General features: G+C 47.0%; 2 non-coding genes across 2 annotated transcripts; both read left to right on the top strand.

Moving 5' to 3' along the window:
- Positions 1–17,668: 17,668 nt before the first annotated feature.
- On the top strand, positions 17,669–17,741 carry TRNAA-AGC (transfer RNA alanine (anticodon AGC)). The gene has a single exon. It is a non-coding gene; the product is annotated as a tRNA-Ala (tRNA).
- A 1,233-nt stretch (positions 17,742–18,974) lies between these two features.
- Positions 18,975–19,047, top strand: TRNAA-AGC (transfer RNA alanine (anticodon AGC)). Its single transcript has one exon. It is a non-coding gene; the product is annotated as a tRNA-Ala (tRNA).
- The last annotated feature ends 503 nt before the right edge of the window (positions 19,048–19,550 follow it).

Genomic DNA, 19,550 nt, shown 5'->3' with positions numbered 1-19,550 from the left:
CGCGTGAAACCAAGATGCCCAGACGTTGGTTCGTCGTGGCATGCACGTATAACGTCGTCGCGGAGAGTAGCGGGAACAACGAGCAGGAAAGCGGTTGCCGTAGGGTGAAAGTTCTGCTTGTATAGGATGTCGCCACGTAGGCAGAAAGATGACAAGTGACGCGCGAACTGCCGTGGGGGTTGTGGGCGGCTTCCTTCAAGGTATTCAATCAAGGGCTGGAGCTCGGAATCTTGGCGTTGCTGTTGAGCAAGGTTTAAAGACGGAAGAGTACAAAGAAAACCCGAATCGTCGTCAGTATCTAGTGGTGCGGGTTCGACGGGGGCGCGAGAGAGACAGTCGGCGTCAGTGTGTTTCTGGCCAGACTTATAGACGATGGTCACATCAAATTCCTGCAACCGAAGGCTCCATCTTGCGAGACGGCCTGAAGGATCTTTGAGATTCGCCAGCCAGCAGAGAGAGTGGTGGTCGCTGACGACACGGAAGGGGCGTCCGTACAGGTATGGGCGGAACTTCTGGAGAGACCATATGACTGCCAGACATTCTTTTTCAGTTGCTGAGTAGTTTTTTTCAGCAGCAGACAAGGTTCGGCTGGCATACGCAATAACGCGCTCAACACCAGCTTGAAACTGTACGAGTGTCGCTCCGAGACCAACGTTACTAGCATCAGTATGCACTTCTGTGTCAGCCTCGGTGTCAAAGTGACCAAGGATCGGTGGTGTCTGGAGACGTTGCTGAAGGTCGTGGAAGGCGTCGGATTGTGCCGGGCCCCAAACAAATGTGACGTCGTTCTTGATGAGTCGTTGCAAAGGTTCGGCAATTTCACAAAAATTGGGTACAAAACGCCGGTAATACGCGCAAAGCCCTAAAAATCGGCGGACATCGTGTTTTGTCTTCGGTATCGGGAACAGAGCGACTGCCATGGCTTTGTCAGGGTCAGGGCGCACACCGGTGCTGCTGACAATATGACCTAGACATTTGAGCTCCTCGTAGCCAAAGTGACATTTTTCGGGCTTCAGGGAGAGGCCGGCGGTGCGGATAGCTTGAAGAACCGCCTCAAGCCGCTGGATGTGTTGTTCAAACGTGGTGGAAAAAACAACTACATCGTCTAAGTAGACTAAACACGAGTTCCACTTGAGGTCAGATAAAACTGTGTCCATCATGCGTTGAAATGTGGCCGGAGCGGAACACAATCCAAAAGGGAGGACCTTAAATTGATAGAGACCGTCAGGTGTTATAAACGCCGTTTTTTCCTGGTCCCGTTCGTCAACTTCAATTTGCCAGTACCCACTACGCAGATCCATTGAAGAAAAGTAACGGGCATGTCGCAGGCGATCCAAGGAGTCGTCAATTCGAGGAAGTGGGTAAACGTCTTTTTTCGTGACCTTGTTCAGTTTGCGGTAATCGACACAGAAGCGTAGTGAACCATCTTTCTTTTTAACTAATACAACAGGTGAAGACCAAGGACTTGTCGATGGTTGAATGACATCATCGTCGAGCATTTGTTTAACTTGATGACGAATAGCATCCTGTTCTCTTTGCGACACGCGATAAGCGTGTTGGCGAACAGGTCGGACGGTCGGTTCAGTGATGATTCTGTGTTTGATTAAAGGAGTCTGTTTGACCTTCGACGTGGTGGCGAAACAGTCGCTAAATGACGATAGCAGAGTGAGGAGCCTCTGCTTCTCATTTTGGTCTAGCTGTGGGTTGACGTTGATGTGACTGGTCAAGTCCACATCGCTGGGTTCCGGAATCGAGATTGTCGTTACCGAAGCACAGGCGTTGGAATCGGCCACCGTTTCAAAGTAGGCCATGGTGGTATGCCTCGCAAAGTGCTTGTATTCGCCACTGAAGTTGGTAACTAGAATCGTGGTTTGCCTATGTTGGAGCTCTACGAGACCTCGTGCGACGCCGACTTCGCGATCCAGCAATATGGCGAGGTTACCTTCGGCAATGCCTGTTCCTAGTTGTTCTTGGGGGCATTCAACGAGGACGAAGATGCTACTTCGAGGCGGTAACGTCACGCAGTCATCGACCACGCGTAAAGCCGCGCGGTGATGTTCATCCTCCACACTCGAATCCGAAGAAACGTAGTTAGAAAAAGTCACGAACAAGTCACGAAGGTTAATGATCGCCCCATACTCCTGGAGAAAATCCATGCCCAGTATAACTAGTCGAGAACACTTGGGCAGCACAAGGAAAGACGCTACGAAAGTCGAAGTAGAAATTGCAACTCGGGCGGTGCATCGTCTAATGGGTGACACGAGGTGTCCTCCGGCCGTAATCAGATGTGGGCCGTCCCACGCTGTCAGCACCTTGCGTAGCCGAGTGGCCAGTGAGGCACTCATAACCGAGTAGTCAGCTCCCGTATCGACAAGTGCAGTTACCGGATAACCGTCGATTGAAGCAGTAATAACAGCAGAAGTTCTTTTTGCAGTTTCGAATGAAGGCGTCAGCGGTACGTCGCGAGGGGATGGCGTCGGCGGAGGATATTTGACGGTTCGCATGACAGCGGCCTCACCCCCGGAGGTCGCCGTTTTCAGTTTCCCCGGCGCGGGCTTCCACCGTTGACTCCAGCGGAATCAAAGGCGGGTCGAGCACGGTTTGGTGACGCGTACCGACGAGGTGAAGGCGACCGTGACTGTCTTCGCTGTTGGGTAGGAGGAAGCCGGTTACTTTCTAGGTATTGCTCGATGTCGTCCGGGCGTTCGCCATAGCGCGGGCAACGGGCGTCCGGATGGTATCCCCGCAGACCAATCCGTCGGTACTGGCAGTCGCGATACATGTGACCAGCCTCCCCGCAGTGATAGCACAACGGACTGTTGTCGGGGGCGCGCCATACTGTAGATTTGCGCGGACCAGGATGAAAAGGTGCTTGCGGGTTCGTGCGGTGGATCGGACTTGGGGAGCGTCGAGAAATCCCAGCAGGCGGCTGCGAAAAACGGCCCGTCGACGGCGCGGAAGCCCGAAGAGCATCCGCGTACGAGAACGTGGGAGGTTCGGGTCGTGTTGGCGGCGAGGGATGAACCACTTTGCCGATTTCTTCCCGAATGACATCCGTAAGAACCGCGGCACTGGGAGGTGCCGGAGCTGATGCATAGGACTTCTGCAGTTCTTCTCGAACGATTTGTCGTATTAGCTCGGTAAGGGACTCCCTGTCATCATTTGCAGGTACGAGAGAGCATGCAGCAGTCATGGTGGTCTGGCGTTCATACTGCGAGAGCCGCTGCCGAAGCATACGTTCCATGACTGTTGCCTCACGAATGAACTGAGAGACTGTTGTAGGAGGATTGCGCACGAGGCCCGCGAAAAGCTGTTCTTTTACGCCTCGCATTAACAGACGCACCTTCTTGTCTTCTGGCATTAGTGGATCGGCCCGACGGAACAATCGCGTCATGTCTTCGACGAACATGGCGACGGTTTCGTTTGGCATTTGGAACCTCGAAGACAGTGACTGTTCGGCTCTTTCTTTCCTTTCGGGAGTGCTGAAGGCTTCGCAAAGCAGTCGGTAAAACTCCTGCCAGCTGGTAAATGAGGCTTCGTGGTTCTCGTACCATACTCTCGCCGCGTCTAAAAGGGAAAAGTAGACGTTCTTCAACTTACGGCGATCGTCCCAGTCGTTAAAGGCGGCGACCCGGTTGAAATGGTCCAACCAGTCTTCAACGTCCTCAAAGGCGTCGCGATGGAACGGGTTAGGCGTGCGAGACGCGTTGAGAATGCATGGTACGGCAGCATTTGGCATCCCCTCGGTTTGGCTTGCGGTAGTTGTTGACATCTTCCTCACGGAGCTTGCCAGGGGGCTGTATTGCGGTGGAAGACCTTGGAGGCGACGGCTGCTTCGATAGATTTCTGCCGTCCCCGAGGTACTGGCGTCGGTAGCTTCTGGTTGAGGACCCGTAGGCATACGATGGATGCGTACCCAGCACCTCCACCAGTTTGTCACGAGAGGAAAAGCCAGTCAGACAGTTCTAAGCGAACGGCCGTTTACAGTTTGTTTTCGCAGCAGCTACCACGCACACTTCTTCTTCCTCGACAGCTCGCGTAACTAGCTCGTGCCAATATGAATGTCTCGGTGGCCAGCGACCCATACTATATGCATTAAACTTAAGTGAGGTGGAGCTAATGAATAAAACGTGTTTCCGGTTGTCGACTTTGTAGACGCAGTAAGTGTGCTGCACACAGATAGAGAATATGTGACGATAATCACTCTTGTAGTATGAATGGGTAATTTCCGCAAGGCAAGAACTATTGCCAGAAGTTCGGCATGAAAAACTGATGTGTAATCTGGCAAGCGAAGTGAAAAAGACCAATTGAGGAATGGTGCGTAGATACCCACACCTGCCTTCTCTTCACACGAAGAAGCATCGGTCGCTATTACGTTTATCTTGAAACGGGCCAAATAATCTTGTAAACGGTCATTCAAATATTTTGTGGACAGAAATTTCGCATTGTGTGGAAAAATGTCTGCAAGTTCAATTTTCAGCGACCTCGGAGACCTATGCAGCAGAATTATTTCTCTAAGGCGAACGTTTAAAGGTGCTAAATGTGCATGCACAAATACAACTTGCGGGGTATGGAACCGTGACCACTTGGTCTCAAAAAATTTCCTTGATTCACTAATAAATGCATATTGCCCACGTCGTAGCGAAGAATCATAAGCTCTTAAGTAGGTTTGAACCGTGAGCATGCGGAATCATGTGTGAAGAGTAGGTAGGCGCGCTTCCTGGTATAATACATTATCAGGAACGAATTTAGGAAGACCTAAACATAGTCGAAGAGCTTCTCTTTCTAACAGAACAAGGGGCCTTAACTTATATTTTGCACTTCCGGAGAACAAAACACAACCAAATGCTAGAATCGGTCATACATACATACGATAAATTATAATTGATGTGTCACTTCGCATACCAGAGCATCGGTTAGTGATTCTACGCAGTAAACCAACGGCTCATGTCGCCTTCGTTCCAAATTTTCTGTGTGAGAACGCCAGTTCTTTTTTCCGTCATATCTGATACCCAAGTATTCAAACGACTCTACCTGAGTAATGGTTCTCTGTTCATATACAAATGATAACTGTAACGGCCCGGAAAGTGTAAAACCAAGGACTGCACTTTTGTTTACGTTTAGTGACATGCGCAGGTTGTGAAGCCACGTCTGTAGAGTTTAGAGGTACGTTTGCAACGACAGGTGAAGGGAATCGATCTCTCTGCGGCTGTCGCGAAAAACGCAACGTCATCTGCATATACATACAGATTCACATCCTGGTGCAGTGGTACTGAACTCGTCAACAGGTTAAATAGTATAGGAGACAGAACAGCCCCCTGGGGCACCCCTCTTGCCTGATCGAACATTCTTGATGAAAAGCCGTTTTCAAAACAATGAAGTTTTCTGTTTCTTAGAAATTCAAAAATCCATTCCGTTATATACTTCGGAAAATTGTAGGACTGTAAGGTGTCCAGCAGTAGAGAGTACTCAACGCTGTCATAAGCTTTTGCTATGTCAAGTGTCACTAAAGCGCTAAATTCTTTTCTATGCTGAGCAAGTTGGATGCGGCTTTCCAAATCTACATGCGCACACCAAATGGAGAGACCAGGCCGGAAACCTATTTGACTTGGGCTCAGTAAAGAATTTTCAGATATATAATCCATCATACGATCATATAAAACTCTTTCAATTAGTTCTACCATATTTGACGTAAGAGAGATAGGCCTAATGTTGCAAAGGTTGTAGCCAGCTCCTTGTTTTTTAAGCAGCGGAATAACTTTGGCTGTCCTCCATTCTGGTGGAATCCCACCATGTTTTAGATAATAATTAACTGCGTTAAGAATGTCATCAGAAGACATTTCAAACAACATTTTTACCATGGCATTCGAAATGCTGCCAAGACCCGGAGCTGAGGCACGCAGAGATCTAAGGACATTAGAGAGCTCTGACACTGTGACTTCCACGAAGTCATCAGCGAAGGGAGGCCTTAGTGGCCCATTCGGCAAACGTGATGTTAAGCGTTGCACTAAGCCCTTTCCTGTGAATTCTAAAGAAGCAGATAACTCGCGTGTTGAAAGTACTATCGATTCAGCATTCGCTGGTGTTGGCATGAATTCTCTATATCGAAGGAATCTGAACAGAGCTTTTTTATTGCAGGGCTTAGAGAGGAATTCATGATGTTTTTCGTCATACTCGTGTTTGGCATTCGAAACTGTTCTCTTGAACGCAGCAGCTGTGAATTTACAATCACTCCAGTTACTCGGGCACTGATTGTAAAGTAATTTCTTCCACGCGGCTTTTCGTCTTCTATATTTCCGCGTGCAATCCGAATTCCACCAAGGAGAAGCAGTACTTTTGCTTATCTTAGCATTAAATTGAGACTCCTTAAAGGAACTTTTTACTACTGCGCAAAGCCTCATGGCTTTGATTTCATTCGGTAGCGTTTTCTGGGAATTGAGGACCGTTTTCAAGATACTCTGAAATTTCTGGTAATTGACAAAAGTACGCGTGGGAGACTCCAGGAGAATAACAAGGCAGACAATGTCAAACCTAATAGGTAGATGCTCACTATTTGAAGCTGAGTCGCCAGTAGACCAGGAAGTTACGGAAGTTCCTGAACTGACAAATGTTAGATCCAATGCCGATTTAGAAAGACCCTTACTATAAGTAGCTGACTTCGTGTTTAAGCAACAAAAATTTTGATTAATTGCCCAGTCGGATAATCGCTTTCCACATGAGTCCGCTTTGAAACGCCAAGACACATGATGCGAATTAAAGTCTCCGGTGATTACAATTTCTTTCCTACAAGTGTTGACAACGGTATCGAAAAAACGAGTATCATGCACACCTGTGGGATAATATGTATTAACTAAGGGAAATGGGGAACAACCAGGAATAGTTACATCTATTGCTAGTATCTCACACTCCGTAGACATATACTGGTAGGAAATTTTTACTTTGTCGCATATTTTAGTTCCTATCAAGAAAACAAGTCCTCCGCCTCTCGATGGACGGTCCAATCGAAATAAACGATAATTTTTGATATGAAAATCTTCGCCATTGGAGAGTCAAGTTTTCTGCAAAGGAATAATGTCGGGAGAAAGTTGTGAGCAAAAATATAATAAATCAGTAGTTGCAGAAATAACGGAACCGCAGTTCCTCTGTAATACCTTTCAATAATCTATGATGAGTTATTGCCTGCTTTAGAAAGCGCTTGCTCTAAAATGCTCTCTTTTAAAAAATCTTTCTTCGAGAGACTGTCTTTACCGTACTTTGTTGGTTTTGATTGAGGGTCAGAGCTGGAAGAGTTAGGATTAGAATCTGACTTTGAAAGACTACCTTTCACAAACATTTTGGTTTTTAAGTGCGGGACAGGGACCGGTGAGTTATCGTTAGGTGATCTTGTACGTTTAGGAGTCGGGAGGTCCATTTCTACATCCTGGTTGTTTTCCGCGACTGATCCAGAGAAGCATCCGTTGTAGGTCTGCTGAGTTCAAGTTGATGGCCTCGCATTGTCTGCGTCTTGTACAATTACTGATGAGGGATCCATTAGTTGTTCAGCATTCGATGTTAGGTTCTGTGTAATAATCTGTGAGCTAGCATTAGAACTCGCTAAAGGACTGAAAAGCTGAATCATTTCTGATGTCAACGCTTGAGCTAGATTCTCCGACAGGTTTGATGTTAGTCGTTCCACAGCTTTTGACAAGCCTTTTCGCCCGCTGTCGCAATAGAATCGCAAAGGGCTGAGTCTGCAGCCACTTGCCGACGGGCTGTCACTCCTGCATATTCCTTAGATCTCCCCTGGACCTCAACAACAGCATCACGGCGTGAGCAACGTCTCCTTTCAATTAAATCTACAATTTGCGTTTCGTGTGATCTTGCAGGACAGTTCGAGTAGTTGGCGGAATGATCACCACCACCACAGAGACAACATTTCTATTCTTTGGAGGAACAATCACTTAAACTGTGGCTGTCTCCACAAGCACGGCAGCGGGGTGCAGATCTGCAGCCTCTGACGCTGTGGCCAAATCGCCAACACTTGTTACATTGCAGAATGTGGGGAGCTAGAGCTTCTACCTTGTAAATTAGGGGCCAGTCCTTAATTTCTGTTGGCCGCATTGTTCCAGCACATGTAACTATGACTGACTCTGTTGGTATCTTCTTAATGTCCATCACTCGACTGCACCGGTAAACGGACATGACGCCAGCCACCGAGATCATTTCTAAAATCTCCTCAGGGGTGAAAGTGACGTCCACCCCTCGCGCAATGCCTCTAGAGCATGCGAGGTGTGGCGGTACGAAACAGCTCACCGTATGGGAAGCGAATGTGGAACAATTGAGCAGTTCTTTGACACACGTGTGGTCTGGCGAGCAGCAGAGTATGCCACCTCTGCCGAACTGGCGGACCTCTCTCATCTGTCGGAAGTGAGATGAGGCCTTCTGCAATTCGCCCTGAATCGTTTTTGGGTTTTTCATATTGATCGTACCGCCGTCGGTCGGCACCATGGCCACAGGAACAGTGCCGGCTCCACTGCGAAGAAAAAATTTAAGTGGCAGCTCCTGAGGAGCTACCGAGGCTGACCACGGGGAAGCCCCGTAGCCAGGTGATGCTACAGACATCAAGCAAGGCTAACACAAAAACACATCAGAAAAAAATATATGTATATTTAAAGCTTATGTCAAATTACAAGCTGCCCAAAGGAAATACCACCCGATACTTGACCTAAGACCCCAAAGCAGAAGAAGCCAGAACCAAGGAACGCGATTCCTAAGCGCAGAGCAAGCACAAGGCCTCGAACAGCCAGGAGCTGGCTGTTCGCTTGAACTAGTGTGCCGGTTTTTTTTTCTTCTGAAAAAAATTACTTTAAAATCTGGAATAGCGCTTCCAATTGGTACGCTAAATGTCTGAGGCCAGGGCGCGAAAAGGCGGCAGTACCAGGTCAGTCGTTTATTGCAAGAAAATGATTTAGACATAGTCGCTCTACAGGAAACAAAAATTGAAAGAGCGAACCGACCAAATGGTTCAAACATTTAGAGCGCGGTACAATGCATGTCCACGTACGTACAATCATGGCAACGTACGCTTATATCGCCTTCCGTTTCTCTACCACGGGTGCGCTTTAAAACCACGGCGCTGCAATTTTGCTTCAGAGACTTTCCTTTCCTTCCTTCTTCTCCTCCCTTAAACTGGCTCTCTTAACTACTACCTACTACACGCAGAGACAGAGCAACAGCGCTCGCATTCAGTCCCATAGATGAGATGCATATATATATATATATATATATATATATATATATATATATATATATATATATATATATATATATATATATATATATATATATATATATATATATATATATAGAAAATCATCAGTCGTAGCTCTCGTAGTATAGCCTTCGGGTACGTTTCTATTTTTTCGAAAGTAGTCCTATTAGGGTTATTATAATTACACGAAGGTATTTCACCCTCGTCAGCAGCAGTCCTTGAGATAGTTACTATGGCGGCTAGCTTCCCTCGCTTTGCGTGCCGCCCTCGCACCTGTTTAAGCTTTTCCTAAACGCTAGTTATACTATGTCCGCGCAACCTTGAGCGATCGGAAAACACGTTTTCTGCTCTTGGCCGCCAGAGAAGGGAGGCTTTGTTCCTGCCGCAAAGCCCTCCAAGTCTCAGTAAGGTGCCTGGTGATGGTCTCGTGTGGACGTTGCCCTCTCGGTGAGCGCATATTCCCCATCATCTTTTAAAAGGTTCAATACTTACACGCATTTGTCTCGCAAACCATACTTATTTCAAGGGAATTTTGCACGTCTCAATCATTTCTCCCGTCATATTCGAGTGCTGATTGCCGTGTTATCGTTTGTTAACGAAGCTTTCCCTCAAGTCTAAATGCTTTTAGGCAGTTTGTCGTGTGCGTATCCTGGCCACGTACAGTCGCCCAAATCATTAACTGGTGTGCGGGAGCGGCGACTTTTCCGGGCGTCAGCGCCGTATGACGCGGCGAGGCTGGAAACAGCCTAGTAGACGATGGGCCCAGCTGAGCGCGCTTTGTCCGCATGCGCTTAGCCTCAGACTGTTTCCAGCCTCGCCCCGTCAAACGGCGCTGACGCACGGAAAAGTCGCCGCTCCCGCACACCAGTTAAAGATTTGGGCGACTGTACGCTTATATCGCCTTCCGTTTCTCTACCACGGGTACGCTTTAAAACCACGGCGCTGCAATTTTGCTTCACTTTTCTTTCCTTCCTTCTTCTCCTCCCTTAAACTGGCTCTCTTAACTACTCCACGCAGAGACAAAGCAACAGCGCGCGCATTCGATCACGCGCTCACCGAGCACGTGATCAACCTTTTCCTAGTCTCTAAAGCCGCTCGAGTTCGCTCTTCTCCTCGGGCGGCCATTTTTCCAAGAAAGTATGCCTTCCAACCATAGCGGACAACATCAATCCCTTTCCACGTAAGTATGAGGCTCGGAGCAGGAGCTATGGCGCTTCAAAGTAACGTGGGGCCTGAACGAGCCAACCGACTGAGCTATTTTTCTGGGCAACATCCAAAGGTCACGAGTTCAAATCACCTGTTCTCTTTCTTTTTTTTCCCCTTTCTTTTCTTTTTTTAACGTCTTTTCTTTTATTTTATCACTGTACGGGAACGCTCCAAAAAGAAAAAGAAAAAAATATATATTTATCCTCAATTATGTATGGCCACACATGTGCAAGTCATGAATACCAGGTTCTCTAGCCGAGTGCCATCAGTGCCGTATAACCGAGCTCAGATTGGTCCACCTTGACTGATCAAATAATGCACCACTGTATGTTAAATGAGGCGTACAACTCCTGCGGGACCCGTCGTGGTTGCTCAGTGGCTATGGTGTTAGAGTGCTGAGCACGAGGTCGCGGGATCGAATCCCGGCCGCGGCGGCCGCAACTGGATGGGGGCGAAATGCGAAAACAGCCGTGTACTTAGATTTAGGTGCACGTTAAAGAACCCAAGGTGGTCGAAATTTCCGCAGTCCTCCACTACGGCGTGCCTCATAATCAGAAAGTGGTTTTTTCACGTAAAACCCCATAATTTAATTTTTTTTAATTTAACTCCTGCGGGGATGGTAGAGTACCCGCCTCCCGTGCAAGAGGACCGTGGTTCAAATCCCGGTGCCGCGCGTTTCTCCACCGGAAAATTTAAAAAAAACCGTATGTTGAGATAATTGCACAAACAGGCATGGAGTGCGGCCTGATCCCGGTGACCAGAACCGGTAACGCACTCTCTCACCAGAGCAGGATTGGCCTCCCTGGTGAAGTACTTGGCCACAACCTCCGATATCAATACAACAATCAAACCCCGGCCTTCAGTCTCCAGGAGCAGCGAAGCAGCTCACCACGGCGGCGGTCAGATCTGCGACGCAGCAGAAGGTGCTAAGAATATCTGGCTCCGGACAGGCCGCCATTCGAATCTGAACCTGGCAACGTTTAACGTTAGAACGTTATCTAGTGAAGTGAGTCTAACAGTGTTATTGGAGGAATTAGAGGGTAGTAAATAGGGTATAATAGGGCTCAGTGAGGTTAGGAGGACAAAAGAAGCATATACAGTGCTAAAACGTGGGCACGTATTGTACTACCGGGGCTTAGCGGAGAGACGAGAACTAGGAGTCGGATTCCTGATTAATAAGGAAATAGCTGGTAACATACAGGAATTCTATAGCATTAACAAGAGGGTGGCAGGTCTTGTTGTGAAACTTAATAAGAGGTACAAATTGAAGGTAGTACAAGTCTACGCCTCTACATCCAGTCATGATGACCAGGAATTCGAAAGCTTTTATGAAGACGTGGAATCGGCGATGGGTAAAGTCAAAACAAAATACACTATACTGATGGGCGACTTCAATGCCAGGGTAGGCAAGAAGCAGGCTGGAGACAAGTCAGTGGAGGAATATGGCTTAGGCTCTAGGAATAGCAGAGGAGAGTTATTAGTTATTATGAGTTATTAGGTTAGCCGAAAGTGGACGTGGAGGAGCCCGAATGGTGAGACTAGAAATCAAATCGACTTCATGCTGTGCGCTAACCTTGGCATCATACAAGATGTAGACGTGCTCGGCAAGGTGCGCTGAAGTGACCATAGGATGGTAAGAACTCGAATTAGCCTTGACTTGAGGAGGGAACGGAAGAAACCGGGACATAAGAAGCCAATCAATGAGTTAGCGGTAAGAAGGAAACTAGAGGAATTCCGGATCAAGCTACAGAACAGGTATTCGGCTTTAACTCAGGAAGAGGACCTTAGTGTTGAAGCAATGAACGACAATCTTATGGGCATCATTAAGGAGTGCGCAATAGAAGTCGGTGGTAACGTCGTTAGACAGAAAACCAGTAAGCTATCGCAAGAGATGAAAGATCTCATCAAGAAACGCCAATGTATGAAAAGCCTCTAATCCTACAGCTATAATATAACTGGCAGAACTTTCTAAGTTAATCAACAAGCGTAAGACAGCGGACATAAGGAACTATATTATGGATAGAATTGAACAGGCTCTCAGGAACGGAGGAAGCCTAAAAGCAGTGAAGAAGAAACTAGGATTAGGCAAGAATCAGATGTGTGCGTTAAAAGACAAAGCCGGCAATATCGTTACTAATATGGATGAGATAGTTCAAGTGGCTGAGGAGTTCTATAGAGATTTATACAGTACCAGTGGCACCCGCAAAAATAGTGGAAGAGAGAATAGCCTAGAGGAATTCCAAATCCCGCAGGTAACGCCAGAAGAAGTAAAGAAAGCCTTGGGATTTATGCAATGGTGGAAGGCAGTTGGAGAGAATCAGGTAACAGCAGATTTGTTGAAGGATGGTGGGCACATTGTTCTAGAAAAACTGGCCACCCTGTATACGCAATGCCTCATGGTTTAGAGCGTACCGGAATCTTCTAAGAACGCTAACATAATCCTAATCCATAAGAAAGGAGACGCCAAAGACTTGAAAAATTATAGACCGATCAGCTTACTGTCCGTTTCCTACAAAGTATTTGTTAAGGTAATCGCCAATACAATCAGGAACTCCTTAGACTTCCGTCAACCAAAGGACCAGGCAGGATTCCGTAAAGGCTACTCAAGGATAGATCATATTCACACTATCAATAAAGTGATCGAGAAATGTGCACAATATAACGAACCCTTATATATAGCTTTCATTTATTACGAGAACGCGTTTGATTCAGTCGAAACCTCAGGAGTCATGGAGGCATTACGGAATCAGGGTGTAGATGAGCCATATGTAAAAATACTTGAAGATATCTATAGCGGCTCCACAGCCACCGTAGTCCTCCACAAAGAAAGCAACAAAATCTCAAAAAAGAAAGGCGTCAGACAGCGAGATACGATCTCTCCAATGCTATTCACAGTATGTTTACAGGAGGTATTCAGAGACCTGCAGTGGGAAGAATTCGGGAAATAAGTTGATGGAGAATACCTTAGCATCTTGCGATTCGCTGATGATATTGCCTTGCTTAGTAACTCAGGAGACCAATTGCAATGCATGCTCACTGACCTGGAGAGGCAAAGCAGAAGGGTGGGTCTGAAAATTAATCTGCAGAAAACTAAAGTAATGTTTAACAGTCTCGGAAGAGAACCGCAGTTTACGATAGGTAGCGAGGCACTGGAAGTGGTAAGGGAATACATCTACTTGGGGCAGGTAGTGACCACGGATCCGGACCATGAGACTGAAATAACCAAAAGAATAAGAATGGGCTGGGGTGCGTTTGGCAGGCATTCTCAAATCACGAACAGCAGGTTCCCACTATCCCTCAAGAAGAAAGTGTATAACAGCTGTGTGTTACCAGTACTCACATAAGGGGAAGAAACCTGAAGGCTTACGAAAAGGGTTCTGCTGAAATTGAGGGCGACGCAACGAGCTATGGAAAGAAGAATGATGGGTGTAACGTTAAGGGATAAGAAAAGAGCAGATTGGGTGAGGGAACAAACGCGGGTAAATGACATCTTAGTTGAAATCAAGAAAAAAGGAAATGGGCATTGGCCGGACATGTAATGAGGAGGGAAGATAACCGATGGTCATTAAGGGTTACGGACTGGATTCCAACGGAAGGGAAGCGTAGCAAGGGGCGGCAGAAAGTTAGGTGGGCGGAAGGCATTAAGACGTTTGCGGGGACAACATGGCCATGATTAGTACATTACCGGGGTAGTTGGAGAAGCATGGGAGTGGCCTTTGCCCTGCAGTGGGCGCAACTGGGCTGATTATGATGATGACAATGCATGCGTTTCCTATGCTGTCGGCAGTTCCGGTGGGTGTGTTTTGTTGTTGCGGAAATCATTAGAAACTCTTTCGGAATCTGTATTTGGTTATGATGAAGGTCGAGTAATTGTGTGGGACCTTTCGCTCTGGGATTGTGAGTGGCGGGTATTGTGCATATACACCCCAAATAATGGAAGAGAACACCGTGACTTTTTTGGAAAGCTTGATGTCTATTTGCAATCTGAGCGCTATATCATCTTGCTGGGAGACTTCAATTGTGTTTGTTTTCTGATGACCGGAATAACACCTTGCTTGTACGCGATCAAAGTGCAGGTTTATTGCTCGCAGCAATCCGAGAGCGATAATTAGAAGATGTTGGTGTGGTGTTTTGCAGTAGAAAGCAGACTTTGTTTACGCATTTCCAACGGGGCAGTCACGCTCGATTAGATCGAGCTTATATATCGGCGAGACTGGTTCCGTTGTGTAGAAGCTATGACGTGAGGCACGTATCCTGCAGTGACCATAGTCTTGTAATTTTCTCGCTCGGCAACAGAAAAGAAAACCGGCCTTTTAATTGGCACTTATGGAAATTCAACGTCAAACTTCTGGACGACGCAACCTTTCTCGCGTTTATAAAAGAACGTATACGAGAGATGCTTGCTTGTGAATCCGCGGGGTTTGTAGCGATGTGGGAATAGATTAAACAAGAATTCAAAATAACAGCCATTGGAAGAGCCTGTGTGTTGCGCTACAATGAAAAAAGAAAAGAAAATGAATTGCGAAATAAGCTTAACGTATTTTTGTCGATAAAATGCACACAGCCAGAAGAGTTGTCAACAGAGATAAGGAATATAAGAAATGAGCTTGAAATCATTGATGTCAAGAGATATATGGGGTCAGTGATACGTGCGCGCTTCGAGCATTTGTGGCTCAGGGGACGCCCACAAGACGCGCTTTGAGCGATGAGAAAAGATACGCATCGCAAAATAAAATAAAAGAAATTGAATACAGCAACGTGCGTAGTAACGATAGTAATACAATACAACGTGCCTTTTTCGAAAACTACAGGGAGGTTTAGAGCTGCAAAAGAGCTGCAGAAGCTGTCTTTGATAGCGAATGCTTGCCTTTATAGCCGAGACTAGATGATGACGTCAAGACAGTCATCAAGGAACCGATTACGTTGAATGAGATCGAAACCGCAATTGATCAACTGAAACCTGGAAAGGCGCCCGGACCTGATGGCCTAGGCGCAGCTTTCTACAAGGCACTTAAGCATGAACTAGCAGTCATTTTACGCCGTGTTCTAGCCGAGGCTTACGAAGTGATATACCCATACCATACCGAAAAACCCATACCGTGCTGATCCCGAAACGCGATGGCCCTGTAAAGCTGCTCTCAGTACGGTCGTATCACCCCATAACTTCATCCAATGTAGAATATAAGATATTCATGAAGGTGTTAGCAAGAAGGTTGCAATCAGTGATGACATCAATGGTAGGCTCACACCAAACTTGTCGCATAAGAGGCCGGTCGATACTTAATAACATTCATGTTCCAAGAAGTATTCAAGAGTGTTGCGATGCCTGGGAAGGAAGAGTTGCTATGATGCAACTAGACATGGAGAAGGCCTTCGACCTTGTTGTGCACAGGGTGCTCTTTTCTATTCTAGAGCATGTGAATTTGTGAAACATCATATTAGAAGGCTTAAAACTGTCTTACGAAGGGTGTAGCACGAACTTATTAGTGAATAAACAACTCTCTGTTAATATTAACTTATGTAGAAGCATAAAACAAGGATGCCCGGCTTCGTCACTTCTCTTCGCAATTTACTTGGAGCCTTTTTGCTGAAAAGTTATAAACAATGAGACCATACGCGGTTTTCGTTTAATGGCCAGTGAAGTCAAAATTCTCTCGTATGCGGATGAAGTAGCCATTTTTTGTGGGGATAAAGAAAGTGTTCGTGAAACTGTTAAACAAGCTCGAACGTATTGCAAGATGTCTGGAAGTGCTGTTAACTGGGAGAAGTGCGCCGGTTTTTGGCATGGCAGCTGGGATGAGAAGCCCAATGTCTTTAAAAATTTACAGTGGACAGTCTCTCCTACAACATATCTAGGAGCACCTTTAAACTGGTATCATGAGCCTACAGAATACTAGAGAGAAGAAGCTGAGAGAATGCGCCAGAAAACTACGAAATGGGGCGGAAAAAATAATCCATATTTACCAGGTCAACTATTTGCAATACCTTCCTTGTTGCGCGAATTTGGTGTGTGTTGCAGGTGCTCGCTATGTCACAAACTAGTGCGCAGAAACTGCATAGAATTCTTGCATCGTTTGTATGGAATTCAACATGGGAACGCACAAGTCGTCTTAACTTTTTATTTCACTGAAAGTAGGAGGGCTTGGCTTAGCTGATCTTTTTCTGAAGCAGATTGTCTCAAGGTTCATTTTCTTGCGGGACCAGCATGACCCCTTTTTGCGAGCAGTGCTTCAAGTGAGACTGCAGAATGCTCTTCCTGAGTTTATTGTGCAATCGTGTGGCGTTACTGGAAGCGGCTTGTGCGGGTATCTACGCGAAGTTGTAAGTGCTTTCAAGATTCTTGAAGTGCGTTTCTCGTTTGATTATCTAATTATAGTATCAACGAAACAATTGTACAAAGATCTCCGTGATGTTATGCTCCCAGTACCTTTATATCGAGCCATTTTTTCTGTTGGTCCGGGTAAGGATGTTTTAAAGAAAATTTTAAAAGAATGCCGGTTCGGTCATCTGTGAAAACTTTCTTTTTTCAACTCCATAGTGGCACGCTCCCAGTCAAACCCTGGATGCAAGAAAAGGGCTTTTTTGTTCCCTTGTCAGTTGGCTGCATTTTATGCCGCAAGCCAGAAACAGTAACACACATATTTCTAGGCTGTTTAGATTCAATATTTCATTGGGACGTCCTCCAGAGAATGCTGAAAAAAGATTTGCCCCTCACACCATATGGATTTAATTTTCTTGCGGTTAACAATGAATGGAGTGTGCCCTATGACATGTTCATGGTATTAAGCATGCATAGCATGTGGAAAACAAGAATGGCTGTCAGACATGCAGACCATATTGTAAGATCGGTAAGAGAAAACTTCATTGAAAGCACTGCCTACACCTGAGATGTGTACCAATCCCAGAACGAACAGCCATCATGGTATCCTGTACTTAATGACCTAGTGTCATTAAAGCGTTTTTAGCAATGTCACGTCGACAAGTTACTCGGTGACACTTTTAACATTTTTGTGTTGGTTTGTCTGTTTTGTTTCGTTACATTGGAAATAAAGAAAAAAAAAAGTTCACGTGGTGCGGTGGTTATCACGTGCGCTTCACACGCGCAAGGTGCCCGTTTCGATCCCGTGCGGGAACATTGTACTTTTGTTTTTTCTATTGCAATCCCATACACGCAAACCAAAAGGAGGAGCAAAATCACCCGCCGCGTGCTCGGTTCCCGTGGTGTAGCGGTTATGACGTGCGCTTAGCACGCGCAAGGTCCCCGGTTCGATGCCGGGTGGGAACATTGTACTTTTGTTTTAGAGCGCAGCTCTTTGGCGTCCGTTCCTGGGTTTCGCGTCGTCGTCGGCGTTGTCGTCGGCCTCGTAACCAGCTCCGCCCCCCTTTCATCCCCCCAGCGCTAGCAGCGACCGACTGATACCGCTGGATGCCGCTGACGCCGCTAGAGAGTCAAGATAACGTGACTGCATAGAACACCGTCGCCGCCATGCAGAAAGAGGAGGAAAGGGTCCCCCCCCCCCTGTTCTTGTGTGGCGGATAGGGTGCTCTTCAGTTGCCGACGCACCGGTTATTTCACGTAGGCCCCGGCACGTCGACGAATACGTGACCACCTTCCCACGGCTAGACCTGGTTCTTAGCGCGGCGGAAGCGAGGGTATCATATTGTTTGTGTCGGCATCGGCAGCGTTGTCCCTGAAACCAACTCCGCAGCTGGGGTTGACTCACTATCGGCGTCAGCGGCATCAGTCAGTCGTTTGGCACGTCACATGAAGTTGGCGAACTGTGCGCCGCAAAGTTGCCCAACGGCTTGCTGGTAGTAGCTGCCTACTTCGCCCCTACCGCACTCACGAAAGACGTCGTGCACTTCCTGCAACTCGCATTAACCGTCCATCGATCCACACCGATGTTAGTAGTGGGGGACTTTAATGTTGACATAAAGACAAACAGCAATTTCCTAACACTTATGCGGGAGAACATCCCGTTCCTCTCGCTCGTAACGCGTCCCACGGCTGTGACAACCTCGCGAGGCACTTGTATAGATCTCGTCTTTGAGAATCAAGCATTGGTGTACCAAGTCGAACATATATCAGTCTATTTCTCCGACCACAAAGCTTCCTTCATGACTGTCAAGAACTGTTAGTGGAGTCCTTGTTAAAGGAATACGTGTGAAAAATAAAAAAAAATTCTGTGATAGCGCATACATGTGTTGCTAGATTTCTTTGCCTCAATCTATCGAAAAGGTGAAACAGCTTATTTGCTGTGCTCAAATTTCGCATTAGGAAGTAATGTAATCGTCGGTAATTTTTTTTCTATTGAAATCGCATACACGCAGAGCAAAAGGGGGAGCAAATTCACACGACGCGTGCTCGGTTCCAGTGGTGTAGCGGTTATGACGTGCGCTTAGCACGCGCAAGGTCCCCGGTTCGATGCCGGGTGGGAATATTGTACTTTTGTTTTTTCTATTGCAATCGCATACACACAGAGGAAAGGGGGGAGCAAAATCCCACGCCGCGTGCTCGGTTCCCGTGGTGTAGCGGTTATGACGTGCGCTTAGCACGCGCAAGATCCCCGGTTCGATGCCGGGTGGGAACATTGTACTTTTGTTTTTTCTATTGCAATCGCATACACGCAGAGCAAAAGGGGGAGCAAAATCACACGCCGCGTGCTCGGTTCCCGTGGTGTAGTGGTTATCACGTGCTCTTCACGCACGGAAGGTCCCCGGTTCGATCCCGGGCGGGAACATTGAACTTTTGTTTTTTCTATTGCAATCGCATACACGCAAACCAAAAGGGGGAGCAAATTCACCCTGCTCGTGGTCGGTTCCCGTGGTGTGATTCCACTTCCGGCCACCGAGCGTGACGGACGTGTGCATCATGTGCTCCAAAGGAGCGGTATCAGCGGCCCAGCTTGGCCGTGGAAACAGGTTTGCTGGCTCGAGTGACCAGGATTATGAAGTTATTTTGCCGCGGCTACCAACAGGTGGAATTGTTGCAAATACGCTGTTTTTGCACGCCGATGTCAGAGCAAGGCCCTACAAGGTCGAGGATTTTCGCGACGCGCTGGTTCGTTTGGCACTGCTCCCCGAGGTTGTCGCC

Source organism: Dermacentor albipictus, unplaced genomic scaffold, assembly GCF_038994185.2.
Source record: "Dermacentor albipictus isolate Rhodes 1998 colony unplaced genomic scaffold, USDA_Dalb.pri_finalv2 scaffold_28, whole genome shotgun sequence".
Classification (NCBI taxonomy): Eukaryota; Metazoa; Arthropoda; class Arachnida; order Ixodida; family Ixodidae; genus Dermacentor; species Dermacentor albipictus.
Note: the sequence above shows the minus strand (reverse complement) of the source record. Positions and strands in the feature narration are given on the sequence as shown.